The 6242-nt window shown below is 38.8% G+C and overlaps 1 pseudogene; it reads right to left on the minus strand.

The window, feature by feature from the left end:
• Positions 1-470: 470 nt before the first annotated feature.
• On the minus strand, positions 471-5940 carry LOC123862951 (protein S100-A11-like; annotated as a pseudogene).
• Between the last annotated feature and the right edge of the window lie 302 nt (positions 5941-6242).

Here is a 6242-nt window from a genome sequence, read left to right on the forward strand (position 1 = left end):
TTTTCTTTTCTTTCTAAGAAATGTTCTGCAACTTAATTAAAGAGAGGTCCTAAACTCTCAAGGTTCAGGGGGAGTGCTTTGCAACTGTCCTTTATTTTATTTTCTTTTTAAGATTTTATTTATTTATTTGACAGAGAGAGACACAGCAAAAGAGGGAACACGGGCAGGGGGAGTGGGAGAGGGAGAAGCAGGCTTCCTGCCGAGCAGGGAGCCCGATGCAGGGCTCAATCCCAGGACCCTGGGATCATGACCCAAGCTGAAGGCAGATGCCTAACGACTGAGCCACCCAGGTGCCCCTGTCCTTTATTATTTTTTAAAAGTTATTTTATTTGTGTGTGCATGCACTTCTAACAATGCTACTGCTTTATTCCTACCAGAAGGGGTGTTTGCTCTGTGAGGAACAGATAATTGGAAGGCTGGAAGGAAACGGGGTGGGTGGTCTGGAGGCCAGGCCCAAGAGCTCCTCAGTTTTACTTCTGGAAATGGACAGATATCATGAAGGAGTCATGGTAGGCTATGGCTATGCCACCAATAAGATTAAGAAATTCTTCAAATCCATCTGCCCATCAGACTTAAGGTCCAGTTTCTTCATCATGCCGTCAAGGACACTGGGATCCTTCTGGTTCTTTGTGAAGGCAACCAGGTCTGTATTCATGAAGGTGAAGAACTTGCTCTTGAAGGGTCTATAGCTGTTAACTTTCTACCCAGCATACTTCCAGGAGACAGCAGAGACTCAATGCACCGCTCAGTCTCTGTATGGCTGAACACTTTTGCCAAGGTGGAGCCGAGTGGAGTGGAACAGAGTCTGTGACCCGTGAGTGGCACTGTGAGCTCTGTCCTTTAACTTTAGATATTAGTTTTAAGGGGCTACTGAAACTCACTTTCCCATCCACACCCTTGGCAAATTGCTAATCCATCACAGCACAATCCCCTGAGCCTAAATGCTCTCAGACTGCAAATCAATTGATCTGGCAGTCGAGAGGAAGCCTATGGCTGTCCTTGGCTGTAGACACATTTCACTAAATGTGGAGCTTAGTACTAAAAGCAAAGACAGTACAGCGGGCATTAGCAATGTGAATTTGACTCCTGTATCAACTCTCCTCTCCTCTGTGTCAGTGACTTAAGATGAGAAGCAGGAGGAACCTACTATAACACCACAGACAATAATCCAGCAAAGAAGGACTCAGCTTCCTCAGGAAGTCCTGCTTTATGCTCTCTGGGGTCCAGTGGTGTCCAGGTGTCAGTGTATGCTACTTCTAGTTTATACTGCTTAATATCCACTGAGAGGCAATAAATAGGGCCTATTCTAAAAGTACAGCATTATGTACAAACACCTAATTTTTTGCGAAGACTCTTTAGGTTCTGTTAAGGTGTTTATTGCCCATATAATCTTGGGAAAATCCCATTAGCAGATTTCTTGGAGTTTAGTCTAAAAATTACTAATACCAAGATACATAACTTTGATATAAAGGAGCAGAGCTCTCTTTTCCTTCATGTCTGAACTCATAAGCCTACTAATGGAATCTTTATGCTTCGTAGTGGAAGGAAATAGAGAGAGGATGAATAATAAAGGTTTGGGTTCTATTAAAATAGAACATCCTAGAACTTTTCCAGGGGAGGTGGCAAGAAAAATGTCTGTGTTGGCTGTCATCTCAGTGAGGAGGACATTAATTTTTTTTCTGCTTGTCAAGATACATTTTATTCTGTTTAAGTCAATTTATATGGACCAGATGTGCACATACAAGGTTATACAGGAAACACACAAAAGTGCATTTTGCCTTTGCCTCAGAATTCCACAGTTAACTATTCTTCCCCTGGTCCAAATTGTCTTCCCAACTCAATCTTGTTGATAGTTGGTTCCTAAACGTTCACCCAATTTTGGTCCTGTGTTTAGGTAGCTGCTTCATGTCTAGCTGCTTGAATATTGTGATCTGACTGCGGAATGTCTAGTCTGTCTTCAACTGTCATCCTTCAGAAAATTATTTCTGTTCTCAACAGCTCAAAGTATCAATGCCTCAAAATCTAAGCAAAAAACATAACCACCTGGACCTCATTTCTAATCCCTTAACCAAACAGATGAGAAATAAAGGATGGGAAGCACTAGAGGCTTTTGACTGAGTCCCTGAGTTCAGCATCACCTCCACAAATCTCAGAAGGCTTCCAACACTTTCATTTCCAACACAAATGGAAAACATTTCAGATTTCACTTGTTACTAGTAGAGCTAAGTAATTTCTATACTCAAACAGATGGTGTCTTTCACAATTCCATTGCCATCTTTGGTTCTGAAACCTAACCAAGAATTATGGCCAATCCCTGGTTTCTTTGCAGATCTGCACAGAAACCCAGGTGGGAAGTCACAACAACTTGCCTGAACTCATTCAGCAAAGAAAGTTCACCAACAGAATCTAGTTACCAGCAATGAAAACCAAGAAGGGGACTCTGCATTAATGGTAAGTAAAGGCAGAGGAAATTATGTGTCAACAGATCTAAATGGCTCAAAAGACAGATTTGGGAGGACAAGAGCAAAGGAAAAACTCCTCAAGTTGCCTTTTAGCTCTCTCTAAAAAAAGAAAATGTTATTCAAAATCTAAATTATATAAAAGAAAATATAAACTGGACAGCTGTTCTTTCACATCACATAAGGATACTATTGTCAGCTATCTCAACCACCAGCAGCAGGTAATATATACATTTCTAATACATTCCTGGTCACACCCAGATTTTGAAGATTATTTGCTTTGGGCAGAATCCTCATACTTTTTATACTTTTGTCTCCATTTTTGAAACTAAAAATCTCATGACCACTTGGAAATTCTGTTATGCCTTCTAGGCGGTATTTCTCCCAAGTAAGGTTATTAAGATATTAAACTTGACAAATATTTGTGGAACTCTTACTATGTGCCAGGTATTATTTTAGACATTTGGTATTCACCATGAATAAAACAAACATCTCTGCCTGCATGGAGCTTACATTCAAGTCAGAGGGAGGAAGAATGGAAAGCAGCAGAGAAAAACTCTAATCAGTAGAAATAATAAATTAATAAACAATGCAGGATATAAGACAATTCAGACCAGAGTCAGGGTAAGAAGAGGACAAAAAGGCTTAAAGACAATGTTGTAGATTGCAGGAACCCATCTCTCCTCTGAACCCATAGCACCTTGCAGCTCTTATTTCTACCTACCTCATATTTCTTTTTCCCTATCAAAATCTTTATTAAGGCAGCTTAGTAAAGTAGCTAAGCACCTGAATTTGGAGTCAAACCTAAGATCCAATCCTTGGCCCACTATTTATTAGCTGCGAACTAATAAATTTGGCAAGTTATTTGGCATCTCTAAAGCTTAGCTTCTATCAACCAGTTGTGGGTTTTGGGGGGAGTAAAGGAAACTTTTTAAATTGGATCTAAAAGTAATGCCTAGATATATTAAGAACTAAATACATGGTATATAGTATTGCCTTCTGCATGCAAAGTATTCTGCACTTTTAATTGTTTGTCCACCTGTCATTTCCTCCTCTCATAGATACACAGTTCCTGAGAACAGGTCTGTATTCACTGCAGCAACACCTAGCAGTAGAGACACTGAATTCCTAAAAGAAGACACGCATGGTAGCCCAAAATCTGGGTCTCAGATTTCTTAATCAGTAAAATGAGAACTTCCTAATAAATATCTAAAAACTCATAAAACAAATTAAGGTATCAAAACTCTGTTATGCAAGAAATGTTTCCCGAATTGAGTCAGTAAAGACTCAAAGACTATAATGGATTTGACTGGAGAGTATCGTCCTGATAAACAGCTGAAGTTTGTTCACTGTAGAGACAAGAGGATTAGACATTGATAGTCTTCTCATCTCCTCTGGGATGACAGTGATTCTTTAAAGAAGTCTCTAAGATAAGACTCTGAAAGTGGCTCCTTCGCTACAGAATGTCCTGTAACTTTCAGTAAAAAGTTGCCCTGTCACTTTTAGTAAAAGAAAAAGGAGTAAGATGAATGCCCTTGCCAAAGTTCCTTTTCCCTAAACCCAAGGTTAGGTTCCAGGATGTCATGGGGTGTACACCTGCCCTGTGAGATTTTCAGAGAGAAAAGTGTTTTTGTAAATACCAGCCTTTGCTTATACAATATTTTAAAATAACATGGGATTTCATAGATAATAGTGCTTCCTGTATGACTCTCTTTCCCACCCTCCCTGGTAAACTAACCCAGAGTTTCTTTTTTCTCTGCAGCCCAGATGCCGTCTCGTGACTGTGTGTGTCTGTGATCTACTTCCAGATGGACCTCCACAGTTCTTACCCCTGCAGTTGCTATTACTGGCTCACTGCTGCTGGCAAGTCCATCAGAAAATAAAGATATGTTATGGAAGCTAATAATAGTCTGTCACCATCCCAGTCGAGTAACAGCTGTGTAACATACCCCATAATGGACTAAAACTTAGAGTACAAGTAGCTTTGTCATCATATAATTGAAAGGAAACATGGACAGGGCCAGAAACACATATCTAACAAGAAAAAAACACGGGAAAAAAATCACTATAAGACATGTAACTTAAAAGTTGTATTTCTTTTCCAGAGTGAGGCTGTAGTTTTGATTCTATTTTTTTTTAAGAATATCAGAGTTCTCCAATTAACATGTATCATTATGTGTGGCTAATATTTTAAGCTGATGACCCAACTGTATATTTTTGCTTAATTCTTTGTTTTTATCATGCTTCCTAAGAGGGCTCTTCATACATTTTCTTTCCAGACAGAGAGAGGGATCGTATTTTCTTGAACCCTTTGAAGTTAGGCATGGCCACGGGACTTGTTTGGTCAATGAAATATAAGTGAAAGTAATATATGTCACTTCTGAGAAGCTGTAGAAGCAAGCACAGGATTGTCTTGTTCCCTTTACCCCCTTATGGTAATTACGAAGACACATGTGAAACGGAAATTCTGTCATCCTTGGTCCCTGCATGTTAACAATGAACAGAACTCTATCAACAGACATATAACAAGCTTGAGAAGTAAGCTGTATTTGGTGTTTGGCCACTGAGATTTTGGGGTTGTGATCACAACACAAGGTAATGAATCCTGGCTGATATAGAGGCTTAATAATTAATTTTAAATGATTAATTTTAAAGCATATAATGTGAACTTGGTGATGGTCTGAGCATCAAATGTTTTAAAGTTGAAAGTCTTCAGTAAAAGATGAGGATAGCAAAGATCAAAGCCTATCTCCAGAGTGCTCAACTCTGAATAGTTTTGAAGCAGAACATGTGATGAGATAAAGAACCCATTTCCATAAATGGCAAGGAATAAAGAGCATCCCTCCTCTTCATCCTCTGATAATTGTTTATTTAGCTAAAGACACATGTCTTCACCATACCAATTCTGTTAAATTCAGCTTAAAATATTTGGTGATGGACAAGAACTAGTCAGAACAAATTAGTCAAGGCCCTTTGCTGGGGCTGCATTGTGGGAAGAGACAAAAATACTGGGTGTGTGTTTGGTTCCAGGTTCCTCAGGTACAGGCATGGCTGGCAGTGGTGCATAAAATCAAAGGAAGAAAGACAACTCGTTGAAATGTACACTAGGGTGAATCTGTGTGTTGATTATACATCAATTGGATATTTAAGAAAAGGCAAGAAAGCAAACAAAAGGGCTTGAATAAAGAAAAAAGATTTTAGAAAAAAATAATTCAATTACAATAATACCAGCTCAAACAAAACAAAACACATTACCTTTCTCTCACTTGAACAGATGGAATAAAATTTCTATTATGAGCTTAAAGAGAGGACGTAATCATCTCACACATAAGCTAGATTGATGGAATTTAGGATGGCATAAATACTAGTTATTAAAAGGACATATTCCTTAAGGCACCTTAAAATATTACTGCCTTTTTGAGGACTGTAGGGTAGGGACATTTAAGAATAGTTCACTAACCTGTGGTCCAGTCATAAGCATCTCTAAGTGTGAAGAGAAAACTCGATGCCAGTGAGGGGAGGCAGTTTTAGTTCTGTTTCTAGGAGTTCTAGGGATGCTGTGACAATCCCCAAGGGGCAGCTATGTTATTCCTTCATGGCTTCTCAGAAGGAAGAATTACATTTCTCATATTGCGCCTATATGTGTTTCCTTATTAACATTCAGAATTGGGAATTTTATCTTATAATTATTCCAGTAAGAAATTTTCTGAACTTGATGATTCAGAGGATAGAACAAATATGTTTGCAATTTTGTACTTACTTTTATGTAAATATTTGTTATGT

The sequence above is a fragment of the Mirounga angustirostris genome, unplaced genomic scaffold (assembly GCF_029215605.1).
Source record: "Mirounga angustirostris isolate CCGP_5_RB_7025 unplaced genomic scaffold, mMirAng1.0.hap1 SCAF_1, whole genome shotgun sequence".
NCBI classification, from domain to species: Eukaryota; Metazoa; Chordata; class Mammalia; order Carnivora; family Phocidae; genus Mirounga; species Mirounga angustirostris.